The 18,112-nt window shown below is 37.4% G+C and overlaps 1 protein-coding gene across 8 annotated transcripts in view; it reads right to left on the minus strand.

Moving 5' to 3' along the window:
- Nucleotides 1-18,112, minus strand: part of Caap1 (caspase activity and apoptosis inhibitor 1) — a 602,989-nt gene that overhangs the window by 465,543 nt on the left and 119,334 nt on the right. The window lies entirely within an intron of this gene.

Below are 18,112 nucleotides of genomic sequence, written 5' to 3' on the forward strand. Positions count from 1 at the left end.
TCCCAGCCAAGCCTTAGGGATTTAAGGAAAAAAATCTAAAGAGGGTTTAAATTCTAATGGATAAAAGAAAATACTAGTAAGAACAGCAAATTCACGACATACTTGCTCTCCACTCCCAGGTCTGTGACACCATCAATTGACCCTGGCATTTTTTCAGACTGGAAATTGGATGACAATCTGCTTGAGATCTGCTTCCCATAGAGCTGGTTCAGAAGACAAAGCCTCTATCTCCAATTCTGGTTCAAATTCTGACCAAAGGCCAAAGGAGCAGGTGGCTGGCAAAATAGCAAAGTAGAAATGAGGGGAATCTTGGAAAAGGAACAATAATGTCATCTGGGAGTTTGGGATTAAATAAAACCTCACCATCGCCACACATTTCATTTAGTCTTTACTAGCACCTACTATGTGTGGGTTCTAATGATACAAGAAAACTCAAACATAGTCTCTGCCCTTGAGGAGTCTCCAGGACAAGATTAATGAATTGCTCTGGAAATTAGGAAGGTAGACTTCAGAAAGACTCTAATACAAGATGCACGAGATTCTGTCAGGGACTCTCTCTCCTTGCCTACAGCTGCACCAGTCCAAACACAGACTCTGGGCTTTGATTTCTTGCAGCTACAACCCAGGGACTACTTCAGCCAAATGTGCAGGCTTTTTTCTTTGCTACATCCAGAAACACAAAAAATGCAGGAAATCAAAAGGTGCTGATTCTCTACTGATTATAGAAACAATCTACTATCGTTTGTTGAACAAGTGACATGTGTGTTTCCTTTACAATCTCTAATCCTTGTGGTAACTGACAAGACAGGTATTATTATCTTCATTTTACTCACAAGGAAAATGGAATTCTGAGACGTAAAATAACATGGCCAGGAAACAGACTTTACAGGGTAGAAATGAGATTCAAATGCAGATCCCCTGGGAGTCTCTGCGTCGTACAACACCACACAGCTCAGAAAAAGGGATCTGTGTGAGTTCTGTGAACAGGTTCGCTTTGTGTATGTCTATGTATATCTACATGGGCTTGGGCCCTGCATAGGCCAAAAACCGTGATTACTGAGAACATCTGCATTCCTGCAAATTACCAGACCTAAATAGTAATGGATGCCATGAGCACTTTGGCTGTAGACATATAAATTGAAGAATGTGACTATTAAGCATAGGTACATCTCCAATGCCTTTGAGTCAATGACCTTAAACCAGGAAATAATTTTTTATTGTACTCCTTCTCCAGTGTTTGTACAGCAACCAAAATCCTAATCCTCTTTTTGAAGATGCCAGACTCTTAAGAAAACAGAGTGAGCAGTGTATGAAAAAATCGCAGCTGCAGAAATATCTCCACCACCTCAGTGTTGGGTTTGCTACCACTTTCTTCTAAATTACTGTAGGGCCAAGAGACAGAAAGGAAACAGAACTAAATAGAACTAGCGGACTTTGGAGGAAGGTCAGATGAGGGTCAAAAGACTTACTTCATCTCTCCAAAGGTCTCTAATAGAGAAAAAGTATCTCAGAAAACTAGACCACTTTGATTCAAAGGTACCAAAATGGGGGTTGGGAGAACTCTTTGTATCAAAAACAGACCTTTCTTCTCAGAATTAACATCTCAGATTAGGTAATTACCCAAGATTAAAACACACAATTTTTGCAGGTTTTATTTTATTTTATTTTTTTGTATTGCCAACATGTTCCAATGTTCATGTCGAAGCCAAAGATTAAACATCCTTATATTTTGTTGTGATTTTACTGCCAAATGCAAATGTCTAACTGTAAGTAAGTCATTACTCTCCCGCTGTTGTGGTCTGATTAATTCTCACAATATTAGCCAGCAATTCATTTTATCCCTTGGCGTCACAAGTCCAGTTGAAGGAGATAAGTGGCTGATAAAAGATCTCTGAGAACAGTTATAAATGATTCACTTTAAAAGAATAATAAAGCAGCCACCAGATAAGTGCAGCAGAGTAAACCTTCCATACATTGCACAAAACTAATTTAGTTAAAAACTTCAGCAAATTATAGTCAATAATCTTCACTGTCACCCCGCTGTTCACAAAACTTTTGAGAGGAAACTTAATGCTGAAATGCAAATATTTAATTAGATTTTAATGGTGAGGTTTATTTTTCCTAAATCTGGTCATCTGTCTCAATTAGATTCTCCATTTTTTACAGTTAATCAGGAATTGTTATTCCCATGGGCTTTGGTGATGTTTTCTCTTTCCTAAATCCTGTTTAGCATTCGTTGTTGTTTGGTTTTTTTTTTTTTTTCCAAAAGTGCTGCTCTTGTGGAAAGGGTTTGGTTTGTTCTCTTCTCTTTTGTAAAAAATAAACATTTGGCAAAAAAAAAAAAAAGTATACGTTCTGAGCAATGCTTTAAAAGCTAATTGTCCTTATGTCCTAATAGCAGAGAATCTTCAGTAGCTAAACAATTAATTGTCTTTTTTCTACTTCACTGCACAGGGGCAATTAACATACATTTTTATTTATTTAACACCCAATTAAAGGAGTTCTGTATATACTTGAAAATCCTAAAGCTATATTTCTTTCAAATGTATTTTGTAGTTTCGATTTTACATTCATTTGCAGAAATTAGTGAAACACGGCTGTTCATGTTCCTTTCTCCAAAACTAATATCAAAGTCTGGCTTTCCTTCTGTTAAACATAAAACCCTTCAGAACTGTTAGGGGCAGGTGGTGATGAACCTGTGTTCCTGAGCTCCTCTTTGTTCTAGTCTTCAAGCTAAGCACCCTGCCTCAGATCCACTCTTCTATGCTGGGCTTTGTTAGCAAGCAGCTTCTCCTTTGCCAGCTGCTTTGCTGGAGTCTGCCAACAGGGGGCACTAAGGGAGAACGGAGGGAAAGGGGAGGAAGAAGGGACTTGCTGGTTTTCATGGCTCCCTGTACCTTTGAGCATCAGTCACCCCAACACCACTGCTTCACCCTGACAGCAGCCATCTGCTCCAGCAGCGGCAACTGATTCCAGTTTGCAGTTTCCCCAGCACCGTCAGCAACGGCCTCAACTCATACTCATAGCCACTAGCACCAGCAAGCAGTGTACTGCTCCAGAGCCCTGGGTTCTAGCTCAAAGGGCCCTCCTTCAAGCTTCTAGGTAATTTGATAATTCTAACCTCCTTCTTTTGTTCCCTGTTTGAGTTTTCCATCACTGTGCCCAAGATACCTGGCAAGAACAACTTAAAGAAGGAAAAGCTGGGATTGGGTTGTGACTCAGTGGTGGAGCACTTGCCTAGCATGTGTGAGGCCATGGGTTCGATCCTCAGCACCACATATAAGTAAATTAAATAAAGGTATTGTAAAAAAATAAATAAATAAAAGAAGGCAAAGCTCATTTTGGCTCATGATTTCAGAGCTTTGAGTCTGTAGAGGGTTAGCAGATCATCATGGCAGAAGGGAACAGTGGAGGAAAGCTTAGCTTTTGGCAGCTGTGAAGGAGAGTGTGAGGGTGGGGAAGAGGCCAGAGAGAGCATCTCCAGTGGCTTACTTCCTCCAACTATGTCCCACCTCCCAGTTATCCATTCAGCCAGCAATAGATTAGTCTACCAATAAGTTCAGAGCCCTCATGATCTAATCACTTCCCCCAAATCCCCATCTTTTGGGCCTTTTGGGGCCATTGCACATCCAGATCAGAACATTCACCAACCCAGTGACAGGTCACTCCTTACTTGCTACCTCTGTGATATCTTAATGTTCACTTTTTTTTTCTTTTTATACTTTCAGTTCTCAAACACTTTTGGTGGGATAAATGGGGGTGCAGTTTGCTGGGGATTGAACCCAGGGCCTTTTGTGTGTGAGGCACATGCTTTACCACTGAGTTATACCACAAGCCGCCTTGAACACCTTTAATATTCAATTCCATAAAATTAACTGCTGTGGTTTCAGTGTCCTGGCTAGATCATGACTGCTACACTCATTTGCACATAAATAGACCTGGGTTGGAATACCAGTCCTACCTCTAAGCTGTGTGACCTTTACCAATTCCTTAAAATTTCTGAGTTTTCATCTGTCCTTATTGGGGGAAAAAAATGGGTATAATATTTTTGAATTGTCAGGATTGATCAGGTAACGGAGGTCAAGTGACTTACACACCCTAATGGCTAATAAACTTGACTACTCTCCCCTTTGCCTTCTGTAGGTTTGTTTTCTTCCATTCACAGCAGAGCTATGCTCTCTCCTTGCTGAAAATAAAAGCGTTCTTTCTCCCTCTTGAGAGCTTGTACTGTACGGGTGTAGGTTTTTTGTTTTTTGTTTTTTCTGTTTGTTTGTTTTTTTTGGTACAGGGGATTGAACTCAGGAGCACTCCATCACCAAGCCACATCCCCAGCCCTGTTTTGTATTTTATTCAGAGACAGGGTCTCACTGAGTTGCTTAGTGCCTCACTTCTGCTGAGGCTGGCTTTGAACTCTCAATCCTCCTGCCTCAGCCTCCCAAACCGCTGGGATTACAGGAGTGCACCACTGAGCCCTGCACCAGTATAGTTCTAAAGCCATCCTGGTTAACTCCTCCATGATGCCTGAATCCCAGGGGCACTCCTCGTCATGCCCAGTCAGTGCCTTTTCATGCTAACCATATTCTTTCCCATTGCTTTCAGATAGCCTATCTTCTCTTCTAGTTATTTTGCCATGTGACATTTTTCTTTAAAACATTCCCTACTTCTCTTATTCTCTTCCTACATGGGCTCTGTAGCTGTCGTCTCTTCCGTCCTTCCTACCTACCACATGACTTCACCTGCAGACCCCACTCCTCACTCCCATTTCCCCTCTTCCTGGAAATTTCACATCTTGGTAAAATAATTCCACATCGAGTCATACATGTCTTTTATAAACATCAGATTCCTCTCTGCCCCCTCACCTTCCCTTTGAAAAGTGTCAGGAGTTTGGTTCATAATAGGCCCTTGATAAATATTCACTAAGTGAAAACAATGAATGAAATCTCCATTAATCCCAACCATCAATCTTTTCTGTTTCACCTTTTCCAAAAACCTTGGCTTTTACCATTTGAAAGCTGCTATTTCCTCACTCTGAGCAAGAAAGAATAAACTTATGTCATATTCCCCTCTGTTCTCCTCTCTCCATTAATATTATTATACAAAAACAAAACTTCAAAGACACAAAGAGATATAAGGTATTCAAAGATATAAGGAACTGTCCTGATGTCCAATCCTCTTTTATTCAAAAGCACTCTACTTTCAATTTTTTGTGTGATCTATTGTTTAGTAAGGCTCTTAGGCACAATCTGCATGGAAAAGCCATATAAATTATTGGCATCCAGTTATAGCATTTATAGTTGTTTGTATGTGTGCACATAAAAACACATGTGTAAGATATTTGGTGACTTTGCCTCATTTTTTAAAAAAATTAATTAATTTATTTCTATCTATCTTACTACTACTAAGGTTTTGAGGCAGATGGACACTGTTACAAATGGACATTCTTTCCATCTGATTACCTTTTTAATGGCTCAGTATGGCTTATTCCATTTCCTGTGGGTAGGTCATACTGAACTTAAAGTGTCATAGTCTACCAAATGAGTATTCTATATTAATATTCTAAGAGAATGCTATAACTTCTCTGGTTCCTTGTGTTTCACCCTCAGTCCCTTTTCTTCAACAAAATAGAATTCTTATATCATGGATTTATCATTTGTTCTTTTCCACAGAATCCTGTTTTTTACCTTAGGCAGGGAATTCCCCAGACATGCAATGAATTAGGTACTGACTTTAATGGTTTCAAGATATAAATAAGACAAGTAAAACCATTTGGGTAGCATCTTTCCTTTACCATCACTTTATGGAAGATAAAAATCGAGTCCCAGAGAGTGGATACAAGCTGGCCAAATGACAAAGCGGGAATGACGGGGCTGGGAAGAAGTTTAGATCCCCTCAATCTCAAGCGAATGTTCTTTCTCTTTATATTTAATCTTGTTACTTCTTTGGAAACCCCTAAGATTTCTTTCAAATCTTTAATATCTAGAGGGAACTATTTCATTATTTCTAATCTCTTTTCATTCTCCTTCAATGTGTGATTTTTCTTTTTCTTTCCTCGTCATTTTGTATAAATAAAAATGTGAACATATCCATGACTCCTATTCTGTCCCAACATACACAGCTTTATTAATTGGGAGGCAACTCAGTAAAGGGAAGAAAATAAAGATCCTAAAAAGGTTCAAACATGGGGCTTCCATTTCAAAATGGTGGTCTTAATATATTGGATATTCCCTCTCTCTTTGCAAATCAAAAGATTGAAATGCTTTTTGTTGTTGTTGTTGTTGTTGTTTGTTTGTTTTTGTGGTATTGGGGATTTAACCCAGGAGTACTTTACCACTGAGCTACATCTCTACCCCTTTTTTGAAATTATTTTTTATTTTGAGAGAGGGTCTCACTAAGTTGCCCAAGCTGGCCTAAAACTTGCATGCTTCTGCCTTGGCCTCCCAAGTTTCTGGGATTGCAGGCGAGGGCCACTACATCCAGTTTAAATGGTTTTTAAATGAATAGAGTATGTGTGTAGAAAGTAAATTCTAATAAATCACAAACATCTAGAAAATCCCTGAAGTATTTATAGCTTCTTGGAAGCAACTTAGAAATTCTGCATACCCATTATGATACTTCATTAATCACCTCATGACTAAACCACAGCACTTGACTTTAAGCTTAGAGATACAGGGAGTGAGAAAGTTGCAATATTTATATATTATTTCATTTAATCTTCAAAATAACTCTATAAATTTGGTATTGCTATGCCCACTTTGCAGATGCAAGACTGAATTCTGAAGAAGTTGAGTAACCTCACTGTGGCATCCTGACTCCTCAGAGACAAAATAGGAAAAGGAACACAAGTGTTTCTGGCTCTAAAGTCTGAGCAGTTTCCAGTACACCAACATGTCTCCCCACAGAGGGGAAGGGCAGGCACTTATTTAGCACACTACCATATGACAAAACTATTAATGGCAGTGCAGTAGTTTGGTTTGTTTTAAGAATTTTTGAGGAAGAACATAAACAAAGATGTCTAATCCCATTTCCAAAAAAGAAACCTGAGGAATGTGGAGGATAAATAGGTTGCTTGGGGTAACAAAAAACACAAACTCCATCTAAGTATAGAAGTCACGACATCATCAGTTAATGGGCACTATACTCAGTCTCTCTCTTGATCCTAATTTGAACGTAGACTAGGTTTTCGTGTGGGCAGGGATTAAATGGCATCAATGTAGCTCTGGAACCAACACAAGAGAAAATCCAGAATCCTGTTCACACTAGTACATGTTCTGAGTCTCAAATATAAGCTACCCTTTTTTATTTTATTTTTTCCTTGAAAGCTTAAAATCATCACTGAGAGAACTATAACAGGTTTCACAGCAAAGCAGACCAAGAGGTACAGGTGCCAGAAATTCTTCTATTTTCCACAGAAATCTCAGCACCCTCCACAGGGGTCGCCTGTGGTGGCATTAATAGCTGACTCAGAGATCTTCCAGACAGATCTTCAAGAGCAAGAGCTCCTGGGAGATTTCTAACAGCAGTTTTTTGTTTTGTTTTGTTTTGTTTATTTGTTTTGTGCATACTGGGAATTGAACCCAGGACCTCACATACTAGGCAAGTGCTCTACGACTGAACAACATTCCCAGGCCTTTTCATTTTTTATTTTGAAGCAGGGTCTCTGTAAGTCTCCCAGGCTGACCTTGAATTTGTGGCTCTCTGGCCTCAGCCTCCCAAGTAGCTAAGATGACAGGCCACAGTGCAGGCTCAGTCAGCAGTCTTTGATCCCTATATAGTTCATCCTGTGAGCATGACTTGATGAAGGAGCAATAGAGTCTTGTTTTAGGTCTCCCTTCAGGGAGAAAGCTCAAAAACACAGAGAAAAGAAGAAAGGAATATTCATTAAGTGTCTGCTATGTGTTGGACCCAGTGTCAACTGTTTTAACTATTGAATCACATTTAATCTACATGAAAACTCTGTGAGGTAAGGTTGAATATCTCCTTTTGACAAGTGATAAAACTGAAAATATGTGATATTAAGAAACTTGCTCAAATTCACACGGTTAATAAGGTCATGGAACTAAGATTAAAACATGGGTTTTTTTGAACAATGAGATTCATAGTCTTCTCATTAAATTATCATCTAAAAAATAGAAAAATTATAGAAAAGTTTTCTATACAACAGTCCATTCAATGGATCATCCTATCTATGGACCTGAATATAAACAAAAGCAGTATTAAGTAACTATGTTTATTCTTTGATACAAAATGTCTTTTTGTCTTTTGGGGGGAAATTCTGTCTAAATGTAGAAAATATTGCACCATTACCTAGCAAATTGTTCTCTTACATACTGTAGTTTGTCATCTGTAGATAGTGTCAGAGATTGATATTTGAGGCATTATGCTTATGAGATTTAATTTTTAATGATGCAAAAATTATGCACAATATAGTATCATTTCTCTCCTAAACTCAGAATCTGATAGCTAATAATTATTCCTTACTTAGTTTGCTAATGCTCCATGATATTAATTAGTATGCAACTAGAGTCAGAAAAGTGACTCTCAAAATGGCCTTTACAGATTCTGTGCTCATTTTCTTCCAATAAGTTCAAGATTAAAATCATTGGGTACGCGCATCAACAACTTTTCCCTGACAGACTCTCCTACAAACAAGAAATAATATCTAGAAAAGTGAGTTGGTGACCTTTAAGCTTCCTGCATGTGCAAAGATCTCTGAAGTTGTATTAGTTAGCATAATACTAGCCACTGTAACAATAAGCCACCAAATTAATGACTTTCTATAAAAGAGAGAAATGAACCTCAATTTATTTACATGTCAATCCCATGCAGGTATTCCCAGTCAATGAAGGGCTTTTTTTCCACAGCCGTAATTTAGAGACTTTTCTTCCAATTTATGGTATTGCTATTCCCTAGGGATTTAGAATCCTCTACCTCACAGGATGTGTGTGTGTGTGTGTGTGTGTAATGTTCATGAGAAACATCTACAATTAATATTATATATATATATATATATATATATATATATATATATATATATATATATATATATATGTAAGAATAATACCCATCTCACAGGGACTTTGGGAAGATTAAAAGTCATATGTATACATCTCATCATATGTATTTATGCATGTATTTATGTATTTATGCATCATAAATACAAAAGTATAATTTTAATTTTCACAATAACACTATGATGTAGATATTGTTATTATTTTTACATTTTACAACTGAGAAACCTAAGCTAAAATGAACTACTGAAACTTGCCTAAAATCTAAAATCACTGTATTAGGTTCTTCTGGCTGCTGTAACAAATTATCACAAACTTGGTGAGTTAAAAACAATGAAAAAAAAACAAGATGATTATCTATAATCTTTGAGTATTAGTAAATCAATAACATTAGAGTGCTGGTATAGCATAAGATTCTATAGGTTCCATGACACCACCCAAAGAAACAAACTATCTTTCTTCCTATGTCCCTGAAAAGAGCAGTAAAATGACTAACGGATGAGTCAAGGAAAGATGTAGAAAAACAGTAAAAGGTGAACAAGTTAGAAGTTATGTAATTGCCACTGGATAATTATTTTACATTTTATTTATAAATTAGGCCATCTATAAAAGGTAATTATCACTATATTGAGAAATAGAAGAAACAAGGAACAAAATCTTTTGTCAAGTTACCTCAGGGGAGAAGCTATAGATGATCTGTGATTTAGGCAAGTATGTGTGTGTATGTGTGCTTTCAAGCTCTCAGATGGAGTAGGTATTGCTTTTGTAAACATATATGCAAAGGAAAGGAAATCAGTATATCAAAAAGACATCTGAACTCCCATGTTTACTACAACTTTGTTCACGATTGTCAACATATGGAAACAACCTAGGTGTCTATCAACAGATGAATGGATGAAGAAAACATGGTATACATGCACAGTGGAATATTATCAGTTACAAAAAAGAATGAAATCCTGTCATTTGTCATAACCTGGATGGAACTGGAAGACATTGTGTTAAGTGAAATAAGCCAGGCACAGAAAGACAAATACTGCATGTCCTCATTTACATGTACAAGCTAAAAAAGTGATCTCACTGAAGCAGAACAGTGATTATTAGAGGCTGGGGATGTGGGAGACAGAGGATGGTTAATGGGTAAAAGGGTGCTCTGAATCACTTTTTCTGTTCATAAATTTCCAAAGAAGTAACCTGAATTTCTTAAATATCATCATCAAATGATCTTCAAAAGATAAAAATGAATTCATTTGCTGACCACATTTTATAATTGCTTAGTACAAGTGACCCACCCTGCATCTACTACACAGGGTATAGTGAGAGGTCTTAGTATAACACACTGAAGAGTTCCCTGAGCTGTTATAACCCTATGTCCCAGTGTGCTCCATGCCAGCTCCATGGTACACTGGTCATGTCAGTAGCTTCTTATACAACAGACAGGCATTGTAGCCACATTGTCCCCATGGCATTGAAATCCTGGGGAATAAAGAAGTGAAACCAGAGCTCTGAAATCATGTCTCCTGAAAATTCATTTCTAAGAATGCATTTTTGAGTAATTTTGAGAGTCAACAAGGACATAACAAAGGCCATGATTTTTCTAATCAGATAAATTTAGAATTGAAGCTTAGCTCTGAGATGTTATAACCTGATTCATGTACACAAACCTCTCTTAACCTCAAATTCCTCACCTGTAAACTAATGCAACCTACTTCATCAGGCTATTATATGGGTCAATGAGAAAATGTACCACATACCACAAGACTCTCTGGCACTGTCAAGTGCACAGTAAATATCACTTCTTTCTTTTATCTTTTTTTCTGTATTAGGCTTTGTTTGGATTCTCTTCTTTATCAAAGAAATTGAGTTTAATGTTTTCGTCCCCTGACCTCTTTTGGGTTTCATTATTTTTTTTTTAACTTGCTATCTTGCCTGGGCAGGTCTTTAACTCCTGAGCTCAAGTGGTCATCGTGCTTCAGCCTCTTGAGTGACTGGGACTATAAACACAGACCAACAGTGCAACTTTTTTTTTCTAATTCCCTCTCTTTCATATCTACTTTCCCACAAAGAATTAGTAAAGCAAAGGAAGGAGTAGGAGAAGGAATGGAAGGATCACTTTGCCTGTATCACTGCTATGTCCAAATTCCATGGAGAGTTCTGGATGACCCCTGGAATCAACACCAGTATCCACCCTTCCCTAATTTGGAGTGTGCTTGCAAATTCACCTCTGAGAGGAGCTCTGTAAATTTTATTCCTCCTGTAATCAAGATCGTTTGCATAACAATTACAGCTACCAGGAGACATTTGACTCCGCAACATGCACTATGTGCAAATCTTTGCAATGGAGAATCACTTTTGCAGGTGATGGAGAGGAGAAGGTGGGGGAGTTGGTCATTTGCCATAATGACTTTTTCATGATAAGCAGCAGGCATCTATGATTATTTCCAAAGGCAGTGAATAGGTTCAAAGTCTTACATTATTGGACTTTAATTAGGAGTCTAGTTTGCATACATTTTAAATGTTAATCACTGTTCAGTGAGCCAGTGAGCTCAGATAGGTCACCCACAACCCACTCACTCTAGAAAGAACATATCCTCTTCTTGTTGAGATGTAAAGTACTGTGAAGCAGTGGCACAAGATCCTGTTTCTCTAAAGAGAATGGCAAAGGACAGGCAGAGTTCAGAATGATGACTGGAAATCTTCAGACTTGCGGATCTCAGTACACTTAGCTGAATTCTTATGACACTCCTCCCTGTGATGTATGTTGCCTATGATAATGTGTACAACTTGTGTTGCCTGTTTAAGTCACTGATTCTGAAGACTATTTGGGAACCTCCAAGTACAATCTGAGGCCCAGTGGCAAACATAGAAGTGGAATATTTTTGGCTTAAAATCAGTTTGAACTGGATTTGACCAGGCCATTCCTATAGGGAACTCTAAACATGGCCCATAGCCCATTTTGCCTCCCAATAAAATGGTAAAACCAATACAAAAACTGTCTTTTCTTGGGTAAAATAGTACAATTTTTCTGGTAATAAAATATCTTTTTAAAAATAATATTAGTTCCTGGTAGATGGAGTCATTGCACTGTTGTTTAAAGTAAGTTCTTAGTAAAATTTTACTTTTTTCCTAACTTTAGGGGGAAAAAAAACAAATTTCTGGTAAGCAGGTGGAATTCTCATATCTGAAAATGCTGTGCTGGTGCACCCCTATCCTGATGATCATCCAGCAAGCAACTCTATTGTCTAGGTCTGCTCAAGATCCACACCCTGACTTTGACTCCGCTGGTTTATGATCTTTCAATTCTATCCAAGACAATGTTAAAAGTCAATATTCTTCATTTCATAGCTCTTCTTTTGATGAGAAAGGACAAACACTTGGCAAAAAAAAAAAAAGTACACAGGTACTTGAAGACAGAAATTATTTTCTCAAAGTGTTTTAATCATGCTGTTGAAAACCACTTCCTCAGTGGACTAATCACACAAGTCATAGTAAAAGGTTAAAGATGAAATTCAATTGTGCCAAATTGCCTGTGATGGTTTCTCAGTAATGGATTACTTTCTATAAAAGGTGAAGTCATTCTGCTACCCATTGGTATGCTTAGGTGGTCTTTGTATTGTAACTTCACATCTCCTAGGCAAGTAATGTGCATGAATGTTTGGTTTGGAGAGGTGCATGTTTAATTTCTATCAAGATTTGATTCAAACCTACACAGTGGAAAGATCTTCAATGAAATATAATTTTGTACCCTTAGCACCAGCGGGCAGCAGCCAGATTTTGTAAGAGGAAAATAACGGCACCCTAATTATATGACTCCCTCTTTGATAAACTATTAAATGCCATCTAACACAATTTTATTTCTCTATTGGAGTGAGTGGGTACTGGGAATTGAACACAGGGGCACTTGACCACTGAGCCACATCCCCAGCCATATTTTGTGACTGGGGATTGAACTTAGGGCCTCACACATGCTAGGCAAGTGCTCTGCCATTGAGCTCCACCCCAACTTGCAATGACTCTTAGTAAAAATTTCAGAAAGATGCTGAAATAGGAAAAGTCCTGGTCTTGAGTAACAGGAGAGCAAGGGCCTAGTTTCCCTTTGGCAGCTTAAACGTTACCTGATCCCCCTGAGCCTTGCTTTCTTCACCTGAATGAATACACACTTGCCCTGAAATAACCTTTTTAATCTCTGTTTAGCAAGCATTTATTTTGTGCCAAGTATCATATGTAAAATATGTCATAAATATCATTTCACTAATCCCTGCAATAATGCTAGGAGGTAGGTACTGTTATTGGCCCCATTTTACAGACGAGAAAACTGAATCCTAGAGAATAGGTACTGTTATTGGCCCCATTTTACAGACGAGAAAACTGAATCCTAGAGAATTAAAGTAGGTCAGAACTAAAATACGGGAGGTCAGATTTAAACCTAAATCTAGCTAATTCTTAACCTACTACTACATTCTACACTAATAAATATCACAGTCTTTTCCCAGGAAACAACTACTTAATTTGAACTAATCTAAGTTGTATAAAATGGGGAAACCTACACATACAAACAGCCCAGAACCCCTTCCCTTTTTCAGTGATATATGACCTGCTACAGGCAATGCCTATCCCCAGTTGTCTCATCCAGGAGTAGCTTAAAGTAAGAAAATTTGAAACACATAAAGAAGAGGATGAAGCCTCACCCAGACTAAAAGGGCACTCACTCTAGGCAGGCAAGGCCTTACAGAAACAAAATCTTCATTATTAGTCAATACTTATTGAAGACCTAATACACGGATATATTTGTGACTAAATAGCCTGAGATGTAATCCCTGACAGACAATGTGGAGAAGGAGAAAAGGAAGTGGAAGCTTATAACACTTCCATATATTAATATGATGAGCTTTTATATATTAATATGCCTTTTTTACTGCCAAAATACTGATTTTTATACTATTTTATAGGGAGAAACAGGTTCAGAGTTGGGATTAAAAATTAGATGTCTCTTTTTTTTCTGTTAATTGTCTTCCTTTATTATATTGTGTTTCTTTTTTAATTAATTTTTTCTTTATATATGACAGTGGAACGCATTACAATTCTTATTACACATAAAGAGCACAATTTTTCATATCTCTGATTGTATACAAAGTATATTCACACCAATTTGTGTCTTCATACCTGTACTTTGGATAATAATGTCCATCACATTCCACCATCATTTCTAACTCCATGTCCCCTCCCTTACCCTCCCACTGCTCTGCCCTATCTAGAGTTCGTCTATTCCTCCCATGCTCCCCCTTCCTGCTCCACTATGAATCAGCCTCCTTATATCAGAGAAAACATTTGGCATTTGGTTTTTTGGGATGGGCTAACTTCACTTAGCATTATCTTCTTTAAGTCCATCCCTTTACCTGCAAATGCCATGATTTTATTCTCTTTTATTGCTGAGTAATATTCCATTGTGTATATATGCCACATTTTTTAATCCATTCATCTATTGAAGGGCATCTAATTCACAGTTTAGCTAATGTGAATTGTGCTGCTATAAACATTGATGTGGCTGTGTCCCTAAAGTATGCTGTTTTTAAGCCCCTTGGATATAGACTGAGGAGAGGGATAGCTGGGTCAAATGGTGGTTCCATTCCCAATTTTCCAAGTAATCTCCATATTGCTTTCCATTTGGCTGCACCACTTTGCAGTCCCACTAGCAATGTATGAGTGTACCTTTTTCCCCACATCCTTGCCAACACTTATTATTGTTTGTCTTCATAATAACTGCCATTCTAACTGTAGTGAGATGAAATCTTAGTTTTGATTTGCATTTCTCTAATTGCTAGCAATGATGAACATTTTTTTCATATATTTGTTGATTGATTGTATATCATCTTCTGAGAAATGTCTGTTCAGGTCCTTGGCCCATTTATTGATTGGGTTATTTGTCTTTTGGGTGCTTAGCTTTTTGAGTTCTTTATATACCCTAGAGATTGGTGCTCTATCTGATGTGTGAGAGGTAAAAATTTGCTCCCAAGATGTAGGCTCTCTATTCACCTCACAGATTGTTTCTTTTGCTGAGAAGAAACTTTTTAGTTTGATTTCATCTCATTTATAGATTCTTGATTTTATTCTTGCACCAAAGGAGTCTTATTAAGGAAGTTGGGGCCTAATCCCACATGATGAAGATTAGGGTCTACTTTTCCTTCTATTAGATGCAGGGTCTCTGGTTGTATTCCTAAGTCCTTGATAAATTTTGAGTTGAGTTTTGTGCATGGTGAGAGATAGGGGTTTAATTTCATTTTGTTGCATATGGATTTCCCATTTTTCAGCACCATTTGTTGAAGAGGCTATCTTTTCTCCAATGTATGTTCTTGGCACCTTTATCTAATATAAGATAATTGTAGTTTTGTGGGTTAGTCTCCATGTCCTCTATTCTCTACCATCGGTCTATCAGTCTGCTTTGGTGCCAATACCATGCTGTTTTTTGTTTTTTGTTTTTTTTTTCCTATTGCTCTGTAGTATGGTTTAATGTCTGGTATAGTGATACCACCTGCTTCACTCTTCCTGCTAAGGATTGCTTTAGCTATTCTGGGTCTCTTATTTCCCCAGATGAATTTCATGACTGTTTTCTTCTATTTCTATGAGGAATGTCATTAGGATTTTGATCGGAATTGCACTAAATCTGTATAGTGCTTTTAGTAGTATGGTCACTTTGATAATATTAATTCTGCCTATCCAAGAACAAGGGAGATATTTCCATTTTCTAAGAACTTCTTTAATTTCTTTACTTAGCATTCTTTAATTTTCATTGTAGAGATCTTTCACCCCTTTCTTTGAGTTGATTCTCAAGTATTTTTTTTTTGAGGCTATTATAAATGGGGTAGTTTTTCTCGTTTCCCTTTCAGAGGATTTGTCACTGATATACAGAAATGCATTTGATTTATGACTGTTGATTTTATATCCTGCTACTTTGCTGAATTCATTTACTAGTTCTAGAAGTTTTCTGGTGGAAATTTTAGGGTCTTCTAGGTATAAAATCATATCATCAGCAAATAGTGCCAAAAAAATTAGATGTCTCTTTGTATCTGATTCCAAACCCTACTATTCCTGTTCCCAGACCTCCATTATCATAGTTCTGGAAGGAATTTGAGAAATTAACTCAATCTCCTTACTTACATTTAGCCAGCTTGTTCAAGGTCACATAATCCACAGAAGAATGGGCCAGATTTCTGGTCTTTAACCAGGCCCCTTCATGAGATATCACTCTGCACTTCCCAAAACAAAACATACTTACAGGGTTCCAGGGAACCCAATTACTTTTTCCCAAAGCACATTCAAGTTCCTCTGAGTTAACAGGTTGGTCTTTCAGGTTTTACTTCCATTTTCATGTTCTTCATTGGTTAATGGATTGGTTTCTCATTTCAATGGACTTTCAATTTGTACCTCAGATCCTTACAGTCATTTAGAGGAAAATTAGCTGCCATTTATTAAGCACCAATTGTATGCTTTGCAAATATAATCTCTTGCCCTGACACTCCTGCACCAAAGATATCAAATTTCTCTATTTCTATAGGTGAAGCCATGGTTTCTGCAATCACACAGTCAGGACCTCTCCCTCTTGGCCATTCCAGCTTACCTTCCAGTAAGCTCTACAGCCTGCAGCACAGTTCTCTGAGCAGGTCTATTGTCTACATGCTTTTGTTCTCCACAGGATCACTCATTGCAAAGAAAGAGTGTAAATTAGTGTGCACAAATGATCAAATCAAAGCTATTTGTATTGGCTAAGACAGATAAAGCTAAAAAAGAAAAGGGCTTCTGAGTCCCAGAAATTGTATATAAGCAGCAAGCTGCTATTTAGCAAAAGGAGGCCATCAGGGCAGTTGTTATTCTGTGCAGAGCTGAGCTATGTTATCAAAATGTTTTTAGTATTTTCTCACTTAATTTCAACTAAAAAATGAGAATTGTGTTTACAAGAACTTACTGTAAATGACAGATGCAACATACTTCCTTGATTTTAGACAAGGATTTCTTTCATTCCTTGTGGCGTTAAGCAATGAGCTTCCTCATCTGTGTTACATTTCAGAGGACCCAAAATTCCAGCTAATGTTTCACATTTCTATTACCAATCAAGACATGGAACTAAAACTCTTCACCAAATGAGAATGTGTCAGGTGGCTTATTTTCACACCTGACCTGCTTCCGTTTCCTTTCCTCTTTGCTCCCACTAGTCCTCATGCATCCAGGCTCCTCTGTGGCCAAATATCTGCTAATCCACCAGACTTCTCACCAGAATCTCAACTTATTTTCTAAAGGTGTGTTTCATTGTCCCCATTTCAGAGAGAAAGTGCATAAAGCAGAGTTTCTTTAATTTCCCCCAAGCCATCTAACTCAACAGGCAATGAATATTCATTAAATACCCAGCCGGTGTGCATTAGGAATTGTAAGCGATATTAAATCACAAAAGGGAAAGATCTTGGCCCTCAAGGGACTTCAAATCTACCAGCTAATCCTACTGGATGAATTGATTTCTAGCTGACCTTTAACTCTCCTACAAAGATATGAAATGAACTATGTTCTTCTAAAAGGGAGACTTCATTCAACAAAAGACTCACTGCTCATTCTCTCTGTGTGTGCTTTAAGTGCACTCAACTTTTGAGAAAAGTATTTTTTACTTTCACAAGAGTAGAAGTAGCTTGGTCATTGTTTTTCTGTTTTCCAACAGTAAGAATTAATATTTTATGAGATGAATTCTTAAATTTATTTGCTTTTAAGAGAAAGAAATGGCCTTGAAAACAGGCCATTTATTTATTGTGAACTTTTGTTAAAGGGCATCAAGAGTGATCATTCCCTTTTCCTTTTCTCATGGCCTCTCTCTTTTTAATAGGATTTAAAACTATTTGCTAAAATGGGTGTTTGTTTTATAGACTATCAATTTAATGTGACCATTTCCAAATAAACTATAAAAACTACAAACTATTATCACAATCAATGTGATATCAAGAAACAAAAATGAGCTCTAATTATACTTTACTGTAGTCATATATCCCCTTAATAACATTCATAAGTTACCAGTTACATAATTAAATGCCAGAGGTGTTATCAAAGATACATTTTAAGGTCTAATTAAC

The sequence above is a fragment of the Marmota monax genome, unplaced genomic scaffold (assembly GCF_021218885.2).
Source record: "Marmota monax isolate L192 unplaced genomic scaffold, Marmota_monax_Labrador192_F-V1.1 WCK01_AAM20220418_F8-fsc00033, whole genome shotgun sequence".
NCBI classification, from domain to species: domain Eukaryota; kingdom Metazoa; phylum Chordata; class Mammalia; order Rodentia; family Sciuridae; genus Marmota; species Marmota monax.